This window comes from Dama dama, chromosome 6 (assembly GCF_033118175.1).
Source record: "Dama dama isolate Ldn47 chromosome 6, ASM3311817v1, whole genome shotgun sequence".
In the NCBI taxonomy this organism is placed as follows: Eukaryota; Metazoa; Chordata; class Mammalia; order Artiodactyla; family Cervidae; genus Dama; species Dama dama.
Genome location: NC_083686.1, coordinates 42,334,571 through 42,361,220, shown reverse-complemented (window position 1 = coordinate 42,361,220; position 26,650 = coordinate 42,334,571). Strand labels below are relative to the sequence as shown.

The window sequence follows — 26,650 nt, the reverse complement described above, 5'->3', positions numbered from 1 at the left end:
AAGGGCGTCTTTTACAGAGCTCTCTGTCTCCAGCCTGGGATGTTCTGCGGATTTCTCAACCTACGAATCTCTCTGTTGTGTGGATATAACCCCTGGAATGTTCCAAAGGAAATGCAGGTGCCCTTATTTATTCTGCTGCCTGAGAGAGGAACTTGCATGTCATTCTAGTGCCTCAGCCTCATTGCTGCCCAGTCAATCACCAGGTTTGGCAGTTTCACCCTCCCCAGTATCTCTTGCAGCCAGCTGCTTCTCTCCACCCTGACTGTCATAAACTTTGTTCATAACAGCTTCACTGTTCCTAGATTACTGCAGTTGGCTCCCAATTGATCTTCCTCCCTCTAGTGTTGCTCCTACTATCTTGTCTGCACTGCAGCCTGAGGGATCTTTCCAGAACACAGAGCTGATAGCATTATTCCCCTAACTGAAACTCTTCAGCGGTCCCAGTGGTTTCAGGGTGAAGTCCAGCCGCCTCAGGCAGCATGCGGGTTCCTTATACACGTGACTTCTCACCTGCCGTCTGTGGCCGTCCTCCTCTCGGCAGACACTTCCTGCATTCTGAGCAGCGTGGCGGTCCATGGACACGGCGCTTCCTCTCTCACCTCTGTGTGCCGGCTCGGTCACTTTCAGTCGTGTCTGACTCTGTGGGACGCTATGGACTGTAGCCCGCCAGGCTCCTCTGGGATTCTCCAGGCAGGAATACTGGAGTGGGTTGCCATGTCCTCCCTCAGGGGTTCTTCCTGACTCAGGGACTGAGCCAGCATCTCTTGTGTCTCCTGCATTGGCAGGCGGGTTCTTTACCACGAGCCCATCTGGGGAACCTCTCACATCTGGGTCTTTCCAAATGTGGCTCTGACCTTTTCCTTCCTTCTTTGATAGAGAGTTAATGCAAGACCTGGAAACCTGGGGAAACAAGCAAAATGCAACGATTCACTCCACAGCGGTCTCCTTTCTAAAGAGCATATGTGAGAGGCCATTTTCCTCTTTATGCTTTCCCCGCCATACACTCTTTTCATTTTGTCGTGGTGTAGGGATTCAATTTCTTGAGTAAATATTTGAAGTTTACCACTGATAATAAATTTGAAGGTAAATATGGAAAAGCTACAGAATACAGAAATTTAGTTTATTAAATTGCTTTCAATTATAAGAAAAATATGAAACATGCTTCACATCTGTATTTTTTATTTTGAAAATATTGTGCTAATAAATCCTAAAGTCACTGCATTGAAAGTTTCAGCAAGACCAAAATCACTACATTTTTTCTGAAGGAGTAGTATATATAAATGCAAGTCATTCCTTATTAACCCACTCTTCATTTATCTCAAATATGGTACTCTTGTTTCTATTTTCTAGGATAATTTCTGTGCATTGTATCATAGTTCTCCTTCACACTGGATTATTAGCCTTCTCTATGACATGCATATATGACTTCAACTGACTATTATTATAGGATGATGATTGGTTATTTTGGCTTTCTAAATTTCAAAGTGAAACTTCTGTCAAAACAAACCTTCTTTAGAGAGTATCTCAGCTTATATTCTTTACAAAATTTTCATGAACGGTTGTGTCAAGAAGATTGACCTTTAATTTTTGGACTTAAGCCAATGGTCTGATTAAATTTTTTACATAAGGACCTTTGACAAAACAATATTAAATCACACTACTACTTAAACTTTTGATGAAGTGCCTAATTGAAAAAAAAGTTAAAGCACCTGAAAATAAATGCTGAAACTCCTCTATGGGTCAGAAATCTAGTTAATGAGAATCAGACAGTCCTTCCTCTAAAGGACAGTTATCCTTAAGTAGCTTAGCTAAGTAATGATCATGGGACTAATACTCTGGTCTATAAAGAGAAGTTAATTGCATTTTATCACCTTCAACTGTACCGATACACATATAAAATCCAGCACTGTTTTCCCCAATCCGCAGGGTTCAAGTTCCAAGTATCTTAGATGAAAATTCTGTGTGGCTTATGTTTGGATGTGATCGTTGATGACAAGTGTGATGTTCATACCATCATGTAGTTACTTGGACTAGCTTCCACAATTATGTGCAGTGCCATTATTATGCCGTGGGCATACAAGAGATACAAATCTAACAAAATTTAATAAATAATCAGTTCAGTTGCTCAGTCATGTCTGACTCTTTGCAACCTCATGGACTCAGCACACCAGGCTTCCCTGGCAATCACCAACTACTGGAGCTTGTTTAAACTCTCTCCATCAAGTTGGTGATGCCATCCAACCATCTCATCCTCTGTCATCCCCTTCATCTCTCACCTTCAATCTTTCCCAGGATCAGGGTCTTTTCCAGTGAGTCAGTTCTTTGCATCAGGTGGCCAAAGTATTGGAGTTTCAGCTTCAACATCAGCCCTTCCAATGAATATTCAGGACTGATTTTCTTTAGCCTGGACTGGTTGGATCTCCTTGCAGTCCAAGGGACTCTCAAGAGTCTTCTCCAATACCACAGTTCAAAAGCATCAATTCTTTGGCACTCAGCTTTTTTTATAGTCCAACTCTCCCATCCATACGTGACTATGGGGAAAACCATAGCTTTGACTAGACAGACCTTTGTTGGCAAAATAATGTCTCTGCTTTTTAATATGCTCTCTAGGTTGGTCATAACTTTTCTTCCAAGGAGCAAGCGTCTTTTAATTTCATGGCTGCAATCACCATCTGCAGTGATTTTGGAGCCCAGAAAAATAAAGTCAGCCACTGTTTCCACTGTTTCCCCATCTATTTCCCATGAAGTGATGGGACCAGATGCCATGATCTTAGTTTTCTGAATATTGAGTTTTAAGCCAACTTCTTCACTCTCCTCTTTCACTTTCATCAAGAGGCTCTTTAGTTCTTCTTCACTTTTGCCATAAGGGAGGTGTCATTTGCCTATCTGAGGTTATTGATATTTCTCTCTGCAATCTTGAGTGGAGCTTGTGCTTCATTCAGCCCAGGATTGTGCATGATTTACTCTGTATATAAGTTAAATAAGCAGGGTGACAGTATACAGCCTTGACGTACTCCTTTCCTGATTTGGAACCAGTCTGTCGTTCTATGTCCAGTTCTAACTGTTGCTTCTTGACCGGCATACAGATTTCTCAGGAGGTGGGTCAGGTGGTCTGGCATTCCCATCTCTTGAAGAATTTTCCACAGTTTGTTGTGGTTCACACAGTCAAAGGCTTTGGTATAGTCAATGAAGCAGAAGTAGATGTTTTTCTGAAACTCTCTTGCTTTTTCTATGATCCAATGGATGTTGGCACTTTGACCTCTGGTTCCTCTGACTTTTCTAAATCCAGCTTGAACATCTGGAAGTTCACAGTTCACATACTGTTGAAACCTGGCTTGGAGAATTTTGAGCATTTCTTTGCTAGTGTGTGAGATGAGTGCAATTTTGCAGTAGTTTGAACATTCTTTGGCATGGACTTTCTTTGGAATTGGAATGAAAACTGAGCTTTTCCAGTCCTGTGGCCACTGCTGAGTTTTCCAAATTTGCTGGCATATTGAGTGCAGCACTTTCACAGCATCATCTTTTAGGATTTGAAATAGCTCAATTGGAATTCCATCACCTCCACTAGCTTTGTTCTTAGTGATGCTTCCTTAGGCCCATTTGACTTTGCATTCCAGAATGTCTGGCTCTAGGTGAGTGATCACACCATCATGGTTATCGGGGTCATGAAAATCTTCTTTTGTATAGAAGTTATGTTTTAATAGTAATGTGACCCAGGTGCCTGAGGGAAGATTCACTTATGGTGGCACTGCCTAATGGCTTTGGGAGGTGGAATACCTGGGGCAAAGAGAAGGAAGCTCTCTGATCTGCAGATGGAAGTAGGTATGTGTGGAGGGAAGGGAAATGGTGAGCCTTGGGTTTTATTTAGTGCTGAAACTAAATAAGGAAAACTCTTCTCTCTCATCTATGTAGTTTATGTTCTTCTATGTAACTGACCTAGGCCCTTTTCTTTATAAACAATATTCCTGACCTTATGTTAATAGTGAGTTTGCCCCTTCTCGCTCTGTATTACATTACCAAACTCATATACATTAGCTGACAGCACATACTGCTAGGCCCAAATGGCTTTTCTTTGCCTCGTATTTCTCTCCAGCCTTTATAGAGGCATAGGGAAAATGTTCGTTTTCCCTGACACAATAAAAAGAAATGAAGAAGAAAGGCAAGGTATTATGGGAAGTTTCTCCTTCCCTGTGAAGCTTGTCTTCACCTTCTACTGCCCCTGGCTGCATGAGCTACTCTTTCATTTGTGTTTACCATTATAACTTCAATCAATTTGTTGTGATTATCACAATGATTACTGTACATTACTAATTTTTCTTATTTTACTAATGTCTGTAAGTTCAGTGCTTGGAAATAGTACTTGGAATTTATTAGGTACTGAATTTTTTTAAAAATTGAAGAACCAAATTATCTCTGGCACTAGAAATGTTATTGACATTCAATAACTAATTTTTAAAATAATAACAATAAAATAACAACAATTAATAGGATATTTTTTTAGCACTTACTATGTGATAGGCACTGTGCTAAGTACTTTATATGGATTTTCTCATTTAAATATCACTGACAGCCCTCTGGATTTGGATAACAATATTCTCCCCCTGAAAACATGGAGAGGTAAAGCTACTTCTCCCAGGTAACATACAGCTTATCAGTGGTTGGGATTAGAGCTTTACTGCCCATACTCTCTTAATCTCTGCAGTAGACAAATGGGAATGGGTGTAAATACTATGATTAATTGAATGATAGAGCTATATATTTGGCCCAGTTGTGGCAGAGAGGATAAATGATCAGATTTCTCGAACAGTCAGGGAAAATTTCCCAGAAAGTGCAAAAGATACTGGCAGACATGTGCAATGATGAGAACACTTGGCCTCGTTTTCTTTATGGTGTTGCCACTGAGTTTTAGTAAATTAGGCAGACCTTCTGCAAAATATCACTTGTTTCTATTTCCTCTTCTATAAAAGAAGGATTAAATTAAATGACAACTTAAATATTGCGATTCAAAAGAAATTTTTTCACTGGAGTGTGTGCCTTACACACAATGTAAACTCTATAAGCATTTACTGAATTGAATTATTTTGAAACAGAGAGAATACACCCAATGGATGGAATTGCTGAAGCTAAAACCATCATCTGTCTAGACTACTACACTTTCATTATCTTATATAGTGAACCACAGCTTAGATAACTTTCATTTCCCTGTGAATGCTCTGCTTGACCAGAAATGAAGTGTATCCAGTTGGCCAATCCCCAAACACCCCAAAATCAACTTCGGACTCTATACCTACTTTATCATTCCTTCTCATCCCAAATAAGGTTGACTGTGTGACTCCAGTCAATTAAATATTTTCTATTTTTTTCTCCCTTGTTCCTTATACTTTAACTTATAAAATCTGTTTGTCTTCTGCTCAATTTTGCAGTTCTCTGAAAGAAGACAGTATATTTTCATGAAGTGTTAATTAAGGTTTGTTTGTATTACTTAAATTGTTTTCTTTAATAAATTTTTAACAGGTTTTGGTAACAAGGAGTGAGATCTGAAGCTGATTGCGAATGGCCTGTGGGACAAGGAGACGCTCAGACCAGGCGTCCACTGAAGCCTTCCAGCTCACAGAGCCGCTCGGCATCACCGAGGGCCGGGGGTAAGTCACTCCTGGATTTGAGCTCCGCCCCCTTGCGTGCAGCTCTCCAATCCAAAAATTCAATATTAAAGTGTTATTATTATTTTAGGTATTGCTGCTTCCAGAAAGTTTCCAGAGTAGTTTTACTAGGGGTCAACAACAGGTAGCAGTTGTTAGGGAACTCACCAAACATCAAGGTAAGTTTACAGCATAAACCACTAGGGGACTTAGGAAAATAAACTGACACGAAATTCGTACTTTTTTGACTCTTGAAATAAAACTCTAAGTAGGCATAAAGCATAAGTCAGGTTATTAGAACATATGCCACTACAAAGAAATCATCTCATGAAAGAGGAAAAGATCTATAGTTAATGGGAATCTTGGAAGTCAAAGCTGCAAAACTGGTGGGCATGAATCAAACACTTGAGAGCTATTCTCTTATGCTAAGATAAGTTGGTCATGGAGTGGGTTAGATTGACATTAGGTTGCCTGCCAACCTCAAGAAAATTTCCATGCAAGGAGGTACTCTGTAAAACACCACAAAATCCTAAATCTAACACCACATCCCTTTTAGGAATTAATTTGATTCCAAGAAACTCAAGGCTTAGCTTAAAAAACAAACAAACAAACAAACAGGATCCTCAACTTTCAAAGAACTGTGTGTGCCACCTTCTGCATAATTGCTTATTTTACGTCTAAGATCTGTGGTCCCAGAAACTGGCATTTCTATAAATATGGTGAAATATTACTAAGACAACCTAGAATTACAATGGCCATCATAGGGAACACTTCAGTTAGACAAGATGGTTCGTTTAAGAAGTGTACTTGAGGACTTCCCTGGTGGCTCAGTGGATGAGAATCTGCCTACCAATACAGAGGACGTGGGTTCAATTCCTGGTCCAGGAAGATGGCACATGCCTCAGAGCAACTAAGCCCTGCAGCAAAACTACTGAAGCCGGCGCACCTGGAGCCCATGCTTCCTAACAACAGGAGCCAATGTGATGAGAAGCCTGAGTGGCCCCTGCTCACTGCCACTAGAGAGAGCCTGTGCATAGCAACAAAGACCCAGTGCAACCAAAAATTTAAAGAATTAATTGACTGAAAAAAGGAGTGTTCTTGAAAGCAAGAGTTCCAGAATCAACAAACAGAATGGGATAACTATTTTAATATCCCAAAATATGATAGCCACAGCCAGATATGGATATTTAATTTTTAAAATTAAATACAATTTAGTTTTAAAATTAAGGCTTAGTTTTTAAAATTAAATACATTTTATTTTTAAAACTAAATAAAATTTAATTTTTAAAATTAAATAAATTTAAATTTAAATTCAATTTCTCAGCACACTTACAATGCTTTTTTAGCCACTTATGTCTAGTAGCTACTGTCCTTGGCATTTCCATCATCATGGAAGGTTCTGGCAGCCCTATTTTGCTTGACATCTTGATCTTGGCCTTTAAGACCTGGCTACTACTAACAAGACGAAGTGTAGAGAGACCAGTCTGAGAGTCAGGGAAATGAACTTCATTTACATGAGGCTTAAGCTGTCCGCTCAAAGACTTCTTCTAGAAAGGGTTTTTATCATGAAGAAGGAGAAATCCATAGGACTGTCTTAATGGGGAACATTTTAAAGAAGAAGCTATATGACAAAATAAATTATTACATTTGAAAGAAAAAAGGGTTTTCACTCTTTTTGTTTGTGTCATCAACAATATAGTGGCTAAAATAGTGTTTTAATCAGATTCTGGCCTTGGGGGTGGATGGCGTTTGAGGTGATGCTGGTATGATGTGAGCTTCTGAGAAAGTAACAGGATAAACTGAGAGTCCAGGTGGGAAAGGCTTAATACCTTTATTCTTGATATGTGTTGTGTGTTTATTTAATATCTATCTCTCTCACTAAACTGAAAGCTCCATCCTGACCCAGAATGTCTGTTACATTTATTCACCTTTGATCCTCAGAACATAGCAAGATGTCTGGTGTTTAGAATGAATGAATCCTTTTTTGGAAGAGGTTTATTCTTATTATTTGATACTATATTACTCTGTATCAAGTTAATGAAATTTGATTTATTCAATAAATAATGTAAATCATGTTAGCTCCTATAACTTTTATTCTGCTTTCTAATTTTCCACTTCTCAAATGTATGTATCCTAGAATTGTGTGTGTTTTTCTAAACTGACCTAGAGGTTCTTTCACTGAGCCCAAGTTGATTCATACTTGGGCTTCAGGCACATATGTGTTTGTGCTTGTATATATTTCTCTGGTGAATGGATTCTTAGATTTCATTAAATGTTCAAGTAAGTCACAAATTATCCCTCTTCCCAATATTATTAAAAATTAGATTAGTGAGTGCTGTACATATTTTATGATATAACTGAAATGTTACTTTTCAGTTCTGTAGCATAGTGAAGGATAAAGAGTGATTAATTGGGATCTAAGAAAACTGGATTTAGTTGCCTTGTTAAAGTCCTTAGTCTGACTGAGTACCAGATTATTATAATTAAAATGAAAAAAAAAAAAAAAACACGATGAAAGATGACCTCTCTGGGCCCTGGTACATTGAGTAGTACTGGTATTTTACATCCTGAGTCACTGGTTTCCCAATAGGCTTGTGGAACCTTGTGTTTGATAATTTGAAGTAAGTTTCCACTATTAACTGAAGTTCAACTTATAGTTCTTTATGAGCCACAGAGTATTATTTAGTGCATTTAAGAAAGTTACGTTGTTTGCCAACTATTATTTCTGTAGGCATTTTTTATTTCTCCTATTTACCCAACTAAAGATATAATTTTTCTCAGATTTCCATGTTCTCCCACAGCAATTTGAATTCTCACTCTTTCTTCCATGGTTCTGGGCTTTGTGTAAAGTAGAATGTGTTGCAGTGACACTTAAGAGTCCCAAAGATCCCTATGGGGTTTGTGAGGTCAAAACTATCTTTATAATAATACTAAAATCTTATACACCTCTTTTCTCTCTCCTTCTCTTGTGAATATATGATACAGTTGGATATAACAACTGATAAATATGGAAGCAGATGTAAGGATCCAACTGTCTTTCATTAAGCCAGGTATTGAAGAGGTCTGCAAAAATGTAAGCCAGTGCACTCTCTGACTAAATTGTTTTTGTGAACACATAATTAATTTTTCATAGAAATATGTAATTTATATTGATATACAATGGATTTATTATTATTGTAATAAATAAATAATATAAAATAATATATTTTAATTTTAAACACAGTAGATATCCATAGATATAACCCACAATAAGCAAAAGTTCTTTGGGGGTTCTCAATAGTGCATGAGTATAAAAGAGGTGTTGAACAAAAAGATGAAGAGGAGGAATCATAGTAGATAAGAGCAACATTCCTATTCCAAGCCTTCATCTTACTTGTGTTGTCATTTAGAGGAGAAATAACATCACCCTTATTGCCTTTGATTTCTCTCTGCATTTTTAAAAGTTATGTACAGTGGTATATTACTCAACCATAAAATAGGATAAACATTTGCCATTTGTAACAACATGGATGCACCTAGAGGGTATTATGTTTTGTGAAATAATAAATCAGACAGAGAAAGACAATTACTGTATGTTTTCATTTATATATGGAATCTAGAAAATAAAATGAATGAATATAACAAATAAGGCAAACTAACATGCAGAGAACAAACTAGTGATTACCAGAAGGGAAGGGGGTAGGGGAGTAGAAAGAAAGGCAAAGGGGATTAAGCAGTACAAACTGCTAGGTACAAAATAGAAGGTTACAAGTATGTGATATACAGCACAAGGAATTTAGCCAATATTTTATAATAACCTTATGTGGATTATATAAAAATATCAAATCACTATGTTGTATACCCCAAACTAATATAATATTATAAGTGAACTATATTTCAATTTAAAAAAGTGCAGGTCACCAACGTGCCATGATCAGGTTAGCAAATGAAATCTCTAGGTAGAGAACTTGCTGGAAACTCACCTTGCAATTTTTGAGGGTATGATTCTCCTCCCACCCGATCTCTCTCCTGTATTAGATATAATGAGTGGATTCAATTTAAAAACTCTGTATAGAAGTTAGATTGCTAAGTAGTAGCTACCTAAGTAAGTCTAAGGTGCCATCTTTTTAGGGCAATTCCTAACCACAAAGAGTTTGCACCATGAACTTCTACAGGAGACTGTTATTTATTTATTTTTCCTTTAAACAGCTGCTTATCTCTCTCAGGGAGTTTCTTCTGAACAGAACATATACCTGGTATTTCACAAATGATTCACTGTAGAATATCTGAACTCTTGTTATGTAATCATTATTTAAGAAAAAAAAGGTCCCAGAGGCTTTTCTGCCAGGTGAGCCCCATCTTTAAGCAATTATTTTTGGGCTCTGAGTACTAGCAGTACCCAAGGGTTTGTTGGAAGCAACATTTCTATTATTGATAATGATGAAAATGTTTGGCCAGGGAGTATATTCATTTTCCTCTTTGCCATTTATAATCGATTAATCATGGTAATCTTAAGTGTAGAATATATTTTTATGACAGCTGTGCTTCAGAAAGAGAACAGGAATCTTGAGTTATTGGTGATTAAGTTTTGCCTCTCTGTAACCTTCCCATTTTCAAGGCAGCCGTGAAAGTAGAAGGTATTTTTAAAAAATGCATTTAGTTTCTTTGTCAGATTATTTTTACTGTATCTTAAAATAAATGAAAATATGGCCAAATGTGTTAGTACTAGATGTTAGAAGCGTGAAGCTTCAATAAGCTAGATACATGTATATACATATATGTCTACGCAAAGCATATCAAACTGTGTTTTTGAAAATTAGACAGATTGGAGGTGACTTTCTTCTCTTTTGGAGCTCTGAAACATAACTGCCTTTTCTATATTTTCAAGAAAATAAAAAAGGGAAAATGAAAAGTTAATATATCTCAGTTGGTTTATTGGTCTGACATCTCAAGCTCTTGAACTCATAGGATCAATTAGAAAATTTTTACTTGTGGATAAAAGATAGGTATTAACACATATGACTCTTTTAGAGGATAGGAAAGAACCAAAGTCTAAAAAGAAGAGAAAAAACACACATATAAATAATAAAACCTGACAATGCATCACCTAGTAAGGATGCTGTTTTAAGTGGTTTAAGTAGAAGGTAAAGGAAACAGCTATATAATGTAATAATGTAAATCTGGAGCCCTTCACTATTCATACTGGTCACAGGATCTCCTGGAGTTTTGGGGTATGAAAACCAATCATAAGAAAACTTTAAAAATTGAGTGTTGAATCAGTTTGGTAAAAGTTGACTTTAGTTGAGATTGAAATCTAAAGACACAGACATCCTTTTTAACACTGTTGGTGGCAGAACACTCACTTCAGTATGGCTTATATTAAAAAAAAGTGTCAGACTTTGTTACATAGAAATAAGACCTGAGAGAAGAAATCTTATAGACACTTAAATATTATCCTGATTAGTAATGCTCTCTTTTGAAAAAATCTGTCCTATTTCTCAAGGTCTTTGCTTTAAATTCTGTGTGTGTGTGTGTATGTGTATGTATTGGTGTCAATACTAGTAGCAAAATTGGAAACTGACAGTTATCACTAAAATCCAGTTTTAGGCCTTTATAGCAGATATAATACCAGACCACCTGACCCACCTTTTGGGAAACCTATATGCAGGTCAGGAAGCAAAAGTTAGAACTGGACATGGAACAACAGACTAGTTCCAAATAGGAAAAGGAGTATGTCAAGGCTGTATATTGTCACCCTGCTTATTTAACTTACATGCAGAGTACATCATGAGAAATGCTGGGCTGGAAGAAGCACAAGCTGGACTCAAGATTGCCGGGAGAAATATCAATAACCTCATATATGCAATGACACCACCCTTATGGCAGAGAGTGAAGAGGAACTGAAAAGCCTCTTGATGAAAGTGAAAGAGGAGAGTGGAAAAAGTTGGCTTAAAGCTCAACATTCAGAAAACTAAGATCATGGCATCTGGTCCCATCACTTCATGGGAAATAGATGGGGAGACAGTGGAAGCAGTGTCAGACTCTATATTTTTGGGCTTCCAAATCACTGCAGATGGTGACTGCAGCCATGAAATTAAAAGATGCTTACTCCTTGGAAGGAAAGTTATGACCAACCTAGACAGCATATTAAAAAGCAGAGACATCACTTTGCCAACAAAGGTCCGTCTAGTCAAGGCTATGATTTTTCCAGTGGTCATGTATGGATGTGAGAGTTGGACTGTGAAGAAAGCTGAGTGCCGAAGAATTGATGCTTTTGAACTGTGGTGTTGGAGAAGACCCTTGAGAGTCCCTTGGACTGCAAGGAGATCGAGCCAGTCCATCCTAGAGGAGATCGGTCCTGGGTGTTCATTGGAAGGACTGATGCTGAAGCTGAAACTCCAGTACTTTGGCCACCTCATGCAAAGAGTTGACTCATTGGAAAAGACCCTGATGCTGGGAGGGATTGGGGGCAGGAGGAGAAGGGGGCGACAGAGGATGAGATGCCTGGATGGCATCACCAACTCGATGGACATGGGTTTGGGTAATCTCTAGGAGTTGGTGATGGACAGGGAGGCCTGGCGTGCTGCGATTCATGGTGTTGCAAAGAGTCAGACACGACTGAGCGACTGAACTGAACTGACTGAACTGAGCAGATATAATCAATCTCCTGTTAGTAACCATAACAGAGTAAAATAGAAAATAAAAGAAATATTTGTATAAAAACCAAAATAGACTCAGACATAGCAAAGAAACTTCTGGTTCAAAAGGAAGAAGGGAAGGAATAAATTAGGAATCTGCAACGAACAGAGACACACTACTATATATATAATACATAAACACGGACTTACTATATAGCAGAAGGAACTATATTCACTATTTTATAATAACCTATAAAGGAAAATAATCTGAAAAACAATATATATATATGTATATAACTGAATCACTTTGTTGCACACCTGAAGCATTGTAAATCAACTATAGTTCAATTAAAAAAAACTAAAAAAATTTTGCAATTAATAAAGGTCCTCTTGTTGTCTTCTTACAGAAATATAATTGAGAGTTAACAATATTTTACTTAATTCATTAATGAATAAACAAGTCTAAGAAATACTGCTTTAAGAAAGCAGTTTCCAAAAACTTGGAGAAAATACTGGAAGATGTCCATAGAAGGTATAAGAAATAGAAATGAAGGGCTCTAAAACAAGGTTTTTTGACTGTACAATCACAGATGATCTCAGGAAGGAAGTTGAGGAAACACTGAAAGAGATCAATGTGTCTGTATAGAGAGCTCTTTGAGCTCAGACATAAAATGATCATATAAAAGAGGCATATGCCAAGGACAAACACAAAAGCGTGGCACCTTTCTAAAGAGCAGGGTCAGGAAGGCTGAAGTCCAGGAAGGCTTTGTGAGAAATGCTAATGACTACAAAAGTCCCCAAAGCTAGGTTTGGAGCAAACTAAAAACAAGAAAGGGATAGATTCAAACTCAAGGAAAATAATGTAATGTCAAAAAAGGGCAGAGAGAAAGCAGAACTTTCCAATTCCTTCTCTGCCTCTGCATTGTCTATCAAAGACTAAAATTTATTTATTATCAACCTAATGAGCACGCCTGCCTGCATACATAGTCATGTCTGACTACCACCCCACGGACTGACATCAATTTATATTCTACTCAAAGTATGGTCTACTACAGAAAAATTTCTGTTCAAAATGCTTTAGTTTTTAAACATTTTGATACTGATAGGGGTGTGTGTGTGTGTGTGTGTGTGTGTGTGAAGTTGCCTCAGTTGTGTCTGACTCTTTGTGACACCATGAACTATAGCCCACCAGGCTCCTCTGTCCATGGGATTCTCCAGGCAAGAATACTGAAGTGAGTTGCCATGCCCTCCTCCAGGGGATCTTCCAGGACTGAGCCCAGGTCTCTTGAATCTCCTGCACTGGCAGGCAGATTCTTTACCACTGTGCCATCTGGGAAGCATAGTCAGTTATTTCAGAGATGAAGGGAAAGGATTTATGGAATGATGCTCTAACCTGCTAAGTTACTATTAAAGTATTCATTGCTCAATAGTAATAATGAGTGTTATTAACTAAACTAGTTTGCTCAAGAATTTTCACATGTGCTAATGCTTAGACTCATCTCACCCACTGAAATGTAATACCTGTTGGTCATTGCACATAGAATTTTTTTCTGAAAGAATATCACAAACAACACACCATTTATCTAATCCATCAGCATATCCTTTAGCCTTCTCTTCAACATATATCCACCTTCTGACTACTTGACATTTTCATAGTCATGACTTCTCACTATGCCCATTGCCACCATCCAGCTGCTGTTATCTTTCACCTGAACCATTCTCATAGCTTCTTGTTAATTAATTTTTTACAATTTATTTTTGTCTGTGCTGGGTGCTCACTGCTGTGTGGGCTCCTCTCTAGTTGCTGTGCATGGGCTTCCTGTCGTGGTGACTTCTCCTGTTTTGGAGCCTGAGTCTAGGGTGCACAGGCTTCAGTAGTTGCAGCTCCTGGGCTCTCAAGCACAGGCTTAGTGGTTGTGGCACATGGGCTTAGTTGTTCCATAGAATGTGGGATCTTCCCGGATCAGGGATTGAACCCGTGTCTCCTGCACTTGCACGCGGATTCTTTCCCACTGAGCCACCATGGAAGTTCCATAGGTTCACAACTATTTTCAACTCTGCCCCCATCTACAACTTATCCTCCATGGCCCCCTGCACGCACACACACACATATTACTATAGTAATGATAAAGGTAAACAATTTGATGAAAAGCCTAACTGTGCATACGATCTCAGCATGACTATTTTTTATCCCTCACCTCTCCTTTAAGTTTTATTTCTGGATGAAGACTTGGTGATGTTCCCTGACCGCTTGTCTATCTAGGGTAATAGACAGTTTTACCACCTCTTTAACTTACACTTGCGTCAGAAATTAGAATGTCCTTCCCTTGATAATAATCAAAACCTTGAACTTGCTTAAAATCAAACCTTTTACACTCCTGAGTCAGACTCACATGAGCAGGTCATTTACAACAGGAAAAGAAGGCATCTTGCTCTCTTTTCCCAGCTGAGTACGTAAAGATTCAGACCCCCGCTGACTTAAGTGCCTGGACAGAGAGAAGAGGAAAGAACAGTGTGTTGGTTTTAAAATGTAGCCACCAATTCTTTGCTACTCTTCCCATTCTGAGATTGGGTGCATATGTAACACCTTAGGATCTTGGTAGGTCTGTGACTGTCCTGGTCAAGAGAGTGTAGCAGAAATGATGTTTGAAACACCCCCAGTCATTTGAATCTTCTCAACTGAGGTCCAGATAACATGGAGCAGAAGTAAGCCTCCCCTGCTGTGCCCTCTGACTTCCTATCTGACAGAATCTCTGAGCTTAATAGAGTTACTGTTGTGTTAAGTCACTAAATTCAGGGTAACTCGTTACATAGCAGTAGAACCGAAGGCAGGGATGTTCTGTACTGAACTTGAACTTGTTACTTAAGTTATTATTTTTGCGGTCTCTGGGGTTGGTTAATGTTTAAATTGGACTCTTTCCCTCAAGTCATTTTTAGAATCTCCCCACAGATCCTTTCTAGGGGCAACTCCTGTGATGAGAGAAGAGGATGGGGCTCACAGCATATCATCTCCAAAGAATTTTCTCTCATCTCCACTTCCTCCTCTGCCCTCTCTTGCTCCTTTTCTTGGAGTGCATGAAGGTCTCATGATTAAAGGGCACCCAAGTTGGGAAACAGGCTCTGAATATTTCCTCATAAATTCCACTTAACAGAGTCTACTCACATGTGCTTTGTTAAGTACTGGTACTTCTATTGAAATTGAAGTCCCATTTTAATATCCTCTTAAACAGAATATAATACATTAATTTTATTTTACTTACAGAATTCATTAGTAACCTTATATGTATAGGATGATTATTGATATGCAGGCATAATTTTAAGTGTTTGTTGTTACTTTTACAACTTGCCTGAGTGGCTAGGAAGAGTGCCTGACTACCCCCCGCCCATGCCTGGAACTTAGCAGACACTCAATACATACTTGTTTAGTGGTAAGTATGTTCTTTGTGGGCCATATGGATTTTTTTTTTGCCAGAATTCAACTCTGCTGAGGTAGTGTGAAAGCGTGCGTATAGTATGTACATGAATGGTCATGGCGTGGGCCAGCCCCTGCTTTAGGTTCAGATAGGTCTTGCTTTTCAGTTTAGCTTTACTCTGTGCAAGTCGTGGGATTTTAGTAGGTCATGTAATTTATCTGTGCCTATGTTTCCTTACCTGTAAATGAGGGAGAATCATTTCTTCTTCATTGTTGTTACAAGGAATTTTATGAGATATGTACATGAGGCAGTTAGTATAGTATCCAGGACATTCTAAGCATTTGGGAAAGTGATGATATTATCATTTTTCCTATGTTTCTTCAAAACCTTGATGTACTGGCCATTTCTTTAGACCATATTTCCATCATTCCTGCTTTGCCCAGAATTAGTCTTGCTTCACAGGGAATCTGCAGAGACTTCTGGTCTGTATGAGTTATTCCATTCCTGATTTTGAAAGATGTATCAATCTCTTTATACCCTACCATACACCCTCAACCCTTTAGGAATGTTGTTCAAATGTTTCACCCCTCCATTCGCACTGTCATTGATCTAGTTCAGTTCCTCATCACAAGAGCTTCCTTATTGTACTTTTGTACACTGAGATCTTAGTTCCTCAATGTACCTTCTACCTGTCTACCTAATTTAGCTTTTAAAAGCATACCATGACATCACTCCAGTAATTAAAAATATTTGATTGCTCCTAGATGATTATAGAATAAAGTAGAAATCTCCTGCTCTGGCATTCAAGATCCCGTATCTGGGTCCATTCTGCTTTTCCAGGTTCATTTCACATTTTCCTCATGATCTATATCCTGGCTTTTCCAGATTACTCACATTTGCCTTTTCATCCTGAAAAAGTACCATGTTTCTTCCTTGTGATTTTGTATTTCTTTTGTATTCATAATTATGTTATGATTGGCGTAAGAATCTCTATCCAGCTAAACTTTGACATTCTTAAAGATAGGGGCTACTTTCTTTATCTTTAAATTAATTTTGGACTGTCAAAAAGGTAATGTAGTGGTCAATTTCAATAATCTCCTTGGGAAGGTTCTTTGTGAAGTGCTACAACTGTCTTTTTAATCTTCTCTTTTAGAATCTCATTTTCCAGGTCAGAGATGAATCTTAAATGATGGAATGAAAAACACAGAATCTTTATGTCCTAGAGGGAAAAAAAAAACTACACACAACCTGAGTTACTACATCTAAAAACCTATTAAACATTCCTCTCAACACTGGTGGGGTTTTCATTCCTATTTCTTAAATGCTATTTGTACAAATCTCTTTCAGCATTTCTCAGATTTCACTGTACTTGTTGTTCACATATTTTTGTACTAGATTTAGAATTTTTAAGGGTAGGAGTCATGTTTTATTATCTTAGCATAATATCATAGTAACTATTCAAAAAATTTTGTTGAATGGATAGATGAATGAATGGATGACTGAATGGTTAAGTCCCCAAGCAATATCCTTTTTAATTAAATCTATTAAGACCACAGTGTTTAGTTAATACGTTGAAATTTCTTTCTGCTTCTAAGTGTTAAACAAGTGAAAAAGGAGCTATTTAAGATGACAAACATCTTCAAACATCGCTTCATACCGTGAATAGCTTTGAAAAATCCTGAAAACTAAACAAAAAAGCAATTAGGGAAAGCAAATTGACATGAAAGGTTGAATCACTAAAGAGATAATGGGAGAATTATTTTATGTGTGTAGATGTTTAATGCATAAATGTCAGTCAGTGTCAACAGCGTACTATTCTGCTTAACTTGGAACATTTGTGATGTTGAGAAGTACAAAATGTTGGAGAAGAAGGAGTCAGAAAGCTAAAGTGATTTGTTGTTTCAGAATGATGTTCTCAGATTAGCCAAATGTGAAACTTTAATTGTGATTAGCCCTGTTTACTTCTCATTTGACAGAAGTAACACATGCTTCAGAAATGTCAGTTCAAAAATCTACTTGCCTTTTATTTCCATCTGAAATTCTGAATGTTAACATTCTATGCAATTCAATCCATAAAGTGTATTGTTTTTGATCATAAGTGTTATTAAAAAATAGAATTTATTTTGTTTCAAGTATATGCAGGCCTTCAATTCATGTACATGTCTTTAATAAATCTTATGTTTCTCCTTAAGTAAATAACAGACACACCATGATTATAATATTATCATCAATTAAAGAATTTTAAATATTTATAGTATTTCTTTCTAGCATAGAAATATCAATAAATGTGATTTTATAGAATTTGTGTTAATTTGAAAAAAAAATTTTTTTTGCTACACTTCTTTAGTTGTTGTTGATTACTGGGGATAATTCGTCTCCAAGTTTAGAAAGATGGGCTTTCTAAAACAGAAGTTTTTAGCAGTTTTTGAATCTTAAGTAGTTCTATACCATTTATTCTAGGCAACATATTTTTTTAAAATAAGTAAAAAAAAAAAACAAAAAAACAACCACCTGGCATTTTGGACATCAAATGGTGTTAGTTAAAAGTTAAAAACAAAAACACAAAAATGGAAAAAATAACCCACATACAGACCAAAATTCTGTGATGAGCATGCTGGAGAGATTTCAACAGAAGATTCTTTATAAGGGCCACGTTGCATGATTACTGACATAGATAAACAAAGTAGAAACCCACAAACTGAATTTTTTCCATGGAACTCCTGCCTCACCAGTTAAGTGTTCTGCTGAATTGCATGCCCTTGCCTTGTAACTAGAGCTACATGAAAGCATTGAAAACACTATTAATTCTCTCAAAAAACTGAAGAGAGACCTCTTTATGGTATTTCAGGTAGATCTGGGGAAATGGTTGTCATCATGATTAAGGAACTGGAATTCTGGTTGAGCTTGCCATAGCGGCAGAGAGGAAAAGGCTGTGGGAGTGCTTGGCAAGAACTGCTAACACTTAACAGAGCTCCCCTTTGTCAAAACACCACACATATGCGGGCTTATTGGTCCTTACCATATCTTAACATAATTACAATTTTCCTTTTTTGAAAAATTGTAAAGAACTAAAGTATGGATCAGTTCAGTTCAGTTCAGTCACTCAGTCATGTCCAACTCTTTGTAACCCCATGGACTGCAGCACGCAAGGCTTCCTTGTCTATCAGCAACTCCCGGAGCTTACTCAAATTCATATCCATTGAGTCAGTGATGCCATCCAACCATCTCATCCTCTGTTGCCCCCTTCTCCTCCCGCCTTCAATCTTTCTCAGCCTCAGGGTCTTTTCTAGTGAGTCAGTTCTTCGCATCAGGTGGCTAAAGTATTGGAGTTTCAGCATCAGCATTAGTCCTTCCAAGGAATATTCAGGACTGATTTCCTCTGGGATTGACTAGTTTGATCTCCTTGCTGTCCAAGGGACTCTCAGCAGTCTTCTGCAACACCACAGTTCAAAAGCACCAATTCTTCGGTGCTCAGCTATTTTTCAAGGCTTCTTGAGGGTCAAACAATAAAACTATAGGTCAGGCAAGTGGCACTTCTAGTGTTAGGTGCAAGAACTATCTCAAAAACATTGCTTTAAGAACAACAAACTAACAACCTATTTTCTCAACTAAATGGCAGAAGGGAAAATAATGATGTTTAATTGTTCATAAATTGCTGCAGATAAATAGTAGGTGAATCTGAAAAACAATGGTAAACTTTAAAGAGTGGCTAAGAACTAAGTTGTGAAAGGTGTAATTTTCTTCAGTGCATTCCCATATCTCCCCCACCTTTCTTCTTTCCCCTCTTTCTTTAGCAAGTCTTTCCCCATACTGGGTCAGTATCTACACCCAACTGAATCCTGACCTCAGGCTACCCTCAGATTTTTCATGCTAAGCAGTGTGTAGTAATGGTTAGGAGTCTGACTCCACCTATCAAAGCTATCAAAGGTGAGGCAGATCAAGGTCTGAAAACTGCCTGCCTCTTACAAACTGGGTGATATCACCAAGCGCCTTTCTAGACCTCTCCAAGCCTCAGTTTCCTCATCTGTCAACTGGGGATAATAATAGTATTTACCTCAGCTCATGCATGTAAAAGGCTTGGCCCAAATGCTAGGGAAATATCAAGTATGAAATAAATTTTAATTATTGTTTTGCCTTCTCTCTCTTTCCCTCTTATCTCTATTTTTTCCTTGTTATTATCTTGCTCTGATAATTAATTCTTGCCTAGATGTTAAAGATTTAATATCAGATATCCAAAGCATCTTCATTTAAAAAGAAATGCTTTATGGTTGAGGATGCCTTAACCCATTAATTGTTCTGAGCCTTAAGTGCAGAAGTTTGATTTAATTATAATATTCAATTTATTATACATGCAAGTTCTCTCTAATTTACTTATTTGTTTAGTTGCTTTCTATTTTCATTTCCCACACTCCAATAGGAACCACTCTAATGTATTTAATGCATATCTTTCTGTTTATATTTTTGTCAAATATGTATTTTTGTTTTATTTGCAAGTATTTTATTAATAATTCATGCAAACAGTATACTATCTACTAGTTCTCATTTGTTTTCATGCCTTTTCACTTATGGGATGTTTTTTAAGATTCAGCCAAATCTGGTGCCTCATCTTTAACTGCTGTACAGTACTCAGAGGTGGACATCAATTAAAATCTTTTCAAACTTTTTCTTTTTAAACCAAAGAACTGTTTAAGATTAAGGAAAGTGAACTTATACCTTTATAACCTCTTAAAGTGGAGCCCAAAGCTCTAGGCTCAAGCTCCATATTTCTTTGAAACAATTTATCATATGGAAAGAAATCGTGGATTTTGCAGTCTATTTCATAGTAAGCCCATTGTTAGTTTACTACGAGAATAATATTTTTTGTTTACAGTTGTTTAATTTTCATCTTCACTAAATCAATGAACTTGGCCCTCTATAAGATGCATTATTTTTTCCCCTTGAGTTTCCATGCTGTCTGCATACTGCTGGGCAGCCCAAGTTTGAGAAATGTGGTCTTAATCTAAATATAAACAGCTTCTAAAAGTGGGTTTTCAGGCAAAATTTGCTTAAGTGACAGAGTAATACTTAAATCCCTTCTTATTATGAAAGGCAGCTCTGATAAATATACTTAGCACGGAAAACTCAAAGTATGTAATTTCCCACAGTAAACAGCTAAAGCCATAACTTCAAAGGATAACTAATTGTGTTCCCAAAGGAAAATTCTTTGAAAGATGCCAAACCTTTAGGAGATTTTCTACAAGGTATAGGGTGACACCAAGAGATGTTTTGGTTTGGCAAACCTCCCATCATTTTCATTAACAGTTCCCCAAGTCACCTAAAAGAAACATATAACCTAAGTAATAACTTCAGATGTCACCTGTTCCAACCAGATGGCTTCCCACATCTATTTTGTCAGTTTCTGCTGCTAAGTCGCTTTAGTCGTGTCCAACTCTGTGCAACCCCATAGACAGCAGCCCAACAGGCTCTTCTGTCCCTGAGATTCTCCAGGCAAGAATACTGGAGTGGGTTACCATTTCTAGACCACAGCATATCTGCTTTCATAACTTTAGTAGTGGTGTCCTAAGCTTTCCCTTCCTTTTTCACTGTTTGCTCTTTGTGGTTCGGGTCAAAGCTTACCTATTTGCTTGTGCTCTGTTGGATTTCACATGTCCTTCTGTTTTTTTTTCTGAATTGCCTTTTCACTTAAAGTCTCTTTAATTTAGTTCATTTTCTTTATGTTTGTTTCATGTATGTTAATCTTGGTTGTGGGCTTCCCTGGTGGCTCAGAGGATAAAGAATCTGCCTGCAGCGCAGAAGACCTGGGTTTGATTCCTGGGTTGGGAAGATCTGCTGGAGAAGGGGATGGCAACCCACTCTGGTATTCTTGCCTGGAGAATTCCATGGATAGAGGAGTCTGGCGGGCTACAGTCCATGGGGTCGCAAAGAGTCAGACGCTACTGAGCAATTAACGTACTACACAATACTATCTTGATTGTAAGCTCCTTGTGGGAAAAGGTTATATTTTCTGTATTTTTCTGAATCTTCCTTGGTATCAAGTGGACATGTAGTAGATACTCAGTAAATACTTATTATTTGATTTAATTGCTTTACCTTTAAAAATTTGGTTGAATTTTAATTGTATATCTTCTAAGCGGTGCCATTCAAAGAGTGGATCATAGACCAAAAGCATGGGCATCATTTGTTTGAAATGTAGGATCTGAGTTCCACCTCAGACTTACTGGATCAAAATATGCATTTTAATAAGATCTCCAGGTGATTCATATGTACATTAAATTTGAGACATACCTAGTATTTCTCCAGGCCCTAGGTGTCAGTAGGTTAACACATTTTATAAATACTCAGTATGATACATTTTATAAATGTCAGTATCATTAAATGTTATGTAAAGCTTGGAGAATTTGAAACCAGAGTAAGGTTCAGAATATTTTTTAAAAACTTAATATCTAGATATTACCCTTGGACTAAACTAGGCCCACCCCATGGGCTGGTTGTATGGCTTATGAGCTATGAATGGTATTCACAGTCTTAAATGATTGAAAAAAATCAAAAGAATGTTTCATGATATATAAATGTTATATAAAATCAAATTTTAGTGTCCATAAAGTTTTATTGGAACAAAGTCACACTTATTTGTTTGGATCATGTCTATGACTGGTTTCCCAGGTGGTGGTAATGGTAAAGAACCCACCTGCCAACACAGGAGACATGAGACTTGGCTTCAGTCCCTGGGTCGGGAAGATCCCCTGGAGGAGGGCATGAAAACCCCCTCCAGTATTCTTGCCTGCAGAATCCTATGGATAGAGGAACCTGATGGGCTGCAGTCCAAAGGGTTGCAAAGGGTCAGACATGACTGAAATGACTTAGCATGCACACACATGGCTGCTTTTGCTCTACAAGAGCAGAGTTAAGTAGTTACAAGGGAGACCTTAGAGTCTGAAAGCTGAAACTATCTGCTCTCTGGTCCTTTACAGAGAAAGTTTGCTGGCCCTTGATCTATTTTCATGATGCTTGTTTATATAAAAGAAGCTCCAGAGAGATCTAGTTAAATTTGTGGAAAAGCAACCATAAATTTTATACATATGTTGGCTATAACATTCTATGTCCATACAATGCATCGAGAGGCTCACTACTGTATTATAAAATTACATGCTGTGAAAAAATTATTTTGAAACATCACAAAATTATTATTTTGTGGGATAATGGCTTTCTTTTCTAACCAGTCAGGAAATAAGAAAAATAAAAGTGCTTGAAAATACCCCGTATGTCATTGTCATTTGGAACTCAATAAGCTATTACGGTTTTGTCAGGTTCAATCTCTAAGGAGGTGAATGAAAATATATATCTTGGGCAATTTGACCCCCATCAACATCATGCATCGTGGTTACTCTGACATCTGAAGAGGAGCAATTCTGCCCTGTCAACTTGGAGACTCAAAGCTGCTGGTAAAGGTCACTCCTTCCTTCACCTTTAGCCACTGGATATCAGATTGAAACTACAGTGAGGAGATATGGAAAATGTGTTCTACATCTTCTGTCAAATTAGCCTAATCCTCATTAAATTGTACTGCTAATTCAGCATGTTCCAGAGGCTCCTGACACTATGAGAAATGCCACCCTATGACTTTAAAGGGCTTAAAGGATATGAGGCTTCTTGGTTTGAGTCAATTCTTTGCTGATACATCCTGGGGATAAGGGGGTGGGGACCCTTCTCAGCTGCCTACGGGATCTCTGTACATCTTCATATTTTAGGAATACAGAATGGCAGCCAAGTTGATTGACTGAATAAAACATAAGGCAGGAGTAATCCAAAGGCTGCCTGAAGTACTTGTGCACTTGCATCCTTCACGTGCAAGACTTGTTAGAGTGAATGACTGATACTGTAAACACAAATATGCTGTAAAAATTAATAAATTCACTTTGAGGGTTGCACCCTCAGAATTAACAAACAAAACCCCACCAGAAAGGGCTAATTGCTGAGCTTTGAGCTCCTGATTAAAAATATTCATTTTGAAAATCTGTACTGTTTAGTTGACAGCTTGCTGGATGACAATCAGAAAAGCGTGGGTTATGCTCTTCTCACTAGTAAAATACTTTGCATTTCTTGAATTCAGATTCTTTGCTGAGTAAAATAGACTTTTACTTTACCCCCATAAAAGTCTATTTTACTTTTACTGGCTTTTTAGAAAAACAAAATTCTATGATGTTAAGTAACAATTGTATAATAGTGTTTGGGGTACTTTAAATGAAGGGCTAGGCAAATAAGGTCCTACTGCATAGCACAGGGAAATATATTCACTATCCTACAATAAACCATAATGAAAAAGAATATTTTAAAAAGAATGTCTACATGTGTATAACTGAGCCACTTTTCTGTACAACAAAGATTGGCACAACATTGTAAATCAACTATACTTTAATAATTTTTTTTAAAGGGCTTTCAGTTTAACTGTGTGTTCAGTCACTCAGTCTTGTCCAACTTTCTGTGACCCCCATGGACTGTAGCCTACCACGCTCCTTTGTCCATGGAATTTTCCAGGTAAGAATACTAGATAATGCTATATAATAATATCAAACTTGAAGCACATTGTAAAATAAAATCCCCATTTTCCTAGACTTTACCAACCTGGATTTAGAGATGAGGCTATAATAATGAAATGATAGCAAGAATGTTCTTATCTCTTGCTCCAACATTTGATATAGAAGCTCCAGGGGGAGGCAGGTCCCCAGCCTGCCATGACTATCCTTCCGTCCAGGCCTGCTGCTTTCCCACCAGATCCTGGGGTTTCAGAGGGTATTGTCAGTGTTGGCTCAGGTACCGACATTGATGCATTACCGGCCTTGAAGTACCCAATTGTGCAGGGTCCTTGATGGATTGGGAGGGAATGTCTCTTTCCTCTTTGTCAGACTGTTTCAGAATTTCTATACTGCTCTTGTTCATCGCCATTGTACAATGTCAGAAAACCCTCTCAGTTTTTAATTAGAGATTTTTCTCTCTCTCAGATAGAAACCCGGCATATTCATGGGCCCAGTCAACAGGTAGGTTTGACTGGTAGCTACAGTGAATGGACATTCCCATCCCTGGTTTTGTCATCAGGTCAGTTCATTATGCCTTCCTCTGTCTCCGTGGAATAAATGACCGTCCATGAATCTCTCCAGCCCCCAGGCAAGGTGACCTGACAGACCTCCTTTACCAAGTCAATGCTTGTTCATCCCCAGACTCATCACAGCCTCAGCAATGAGCAACAGCTCCCATATAAACTTCTCTTGGTTGGACTGCCCTCTGGTCCACTAGACATGACTAGACACATCTGACTTTCAGCAGTGGACACAACCTTAGCTAAGCCAGTTGATCTGTGTGGGCTAAGGGATTTCCCACTGTTGCATATTTGTATGCCGTTCTTATATGGAAAGCAGAATCAGTGTTTCCTCTCTCTCCCTATGAAACCTGGGAAGCACTGAATAATACACTAAGTTGAGGCAGACAGTAGGTCTATTTGAAGTAGTGTTACAGGGGACTCTCTTGTTCAGTGCGTATCAAGTATTTGTCAGGCACTCTGCTATGTGTTACTTAATTTAATTCTCACAACAGTCTGCTTTGCTTTGACAGTTATATTGTTGTTAAGTCAAAATAAACAATCCTCTCCCCCAAGACTGAGGGTTTCAATAGCCTGCTCAGATTTATACAATTAGAAAATGGTAGGGATTTCAAATGTTGGTCAGTTGGAGCCCATGATTTTTTTCACTCTAGTATGCTGAGTATATATCCTTCCTACTTATTTTGAAAATTCGCTAAATTCCTCGCTATATTTGGATTCCATTTACATATTTTCCCCCACTGCATTACTCACAATGACAAACTCATCCTTATTTTTTTTTAACCAGAAACTTTTCACAATTACCCTTTTCCAGAAGAATTGTTGCCGTGTAGTCTCACAATAAAGCAGGAGCTGCTGTTAAAACATACACATCTAAACACTGCTATCATTCTCAACACCTTGTACCGACAAAAGTTAGCTACTTACATTGCTGGAAGGGTAGGCTGGACATCTGCCATTTCCATTAGTGGAAGATGCTTCTGCCCAGTGATAAATTGGTTCCAGTTGTCTTACAGGATTCAGACATCTACCATGTCTAGCCAGGAAACCATCAACCCCTTTATCAATTGAGAAATAAGAGCAAAGTGAATGCCAAAAAAGAACAACAAGGTATGCAATAGTTCATTGTACTCTCTGTTTGTGGACCAGTAGGATTATGTCATAAATACGCTCTTGATGGTGCTCTGCCTGGAACTTCAATTACAGAGACAATGGGTACATCCATAGCACGACTGCTCTGCGTATTCCAGCATTGTCCTACATGTTGTAACAAAGAAAATAAGTAATTAGTGGCTTTTCATGCTAAATGTTTTAGCTGCAATTTTGTTGACTTTTTTGAAATTTAATTATTTCAGTGTCAATAAAGTAAGTTTTGATAAAACATACTTTATCAACCAAGGAGACTCTTATTTTATAGAATGGATAAGTCTGTTCCAGGTTTTCCTTGTAACTGTAACTATTTTCTATATGTGATCAGTTTTAAGATATTAAATATAAGGCTTTTTCATATACTTTATCATATGAAAGGCATGAAGTCAGTTAATGTGACTGATAAGGAAATTGAAGTGTTTTTTACTAAATATAAAAATAGGTTTTAAAATTTTGCACTGTACATGGTTGTCTCTGAAATTTTCTATTGATATGGATAAATAATGAAGTATATATTTTTTATGGAAAATATTTTATTTGCTCTGTTCAACCTAAATAATTAAGAAATAAAGTAAGCAAGAGATGCAATACTAGTAGTACTCTTGCATGAATATGTAAGTGGCTAAAGATGACAAGAGGTTTTTTATTTCTTTAATATACAGTGTGGAATAGTTTTCATAATTCTTTGATGTCAGATTTGGAAAATATTGGTAATTATTTGATGGTCTCTTCTGCTAA

At 37.6% G+C, this 26,650-nt stretch overlaps 1 long non-coding RNA gene across 3 annotated transcripts in view; it reads left to right on the top strand.

The window, feature by feature from the left end:
* LOC133058851 (uncharacterized) overlaps nucleotides 1-26,650 on the top strand; it is a 366,659-nt gene that overhangs the window by 220,954 nt on the left and 119,055 nt on the right. For 2 of the 3 annotated variants that reach the window (XR_009693405.1, XR_009693401.1), the window contains 2 exons: nucleotides 5,515-5,642; nucleotides 22,977-23,365. This is a non-coding gene — a long non-coding RNA (uncharacterized LOC133058851). Of the gene's footprint in view, nucleotides 1-5,514; nucleotides 5,643-22,976; nucleotides 23,366-26,650 lie in introns of those variants that run through there. The other variant, XR_009693403.1, reaches the window with a different exon arrangement.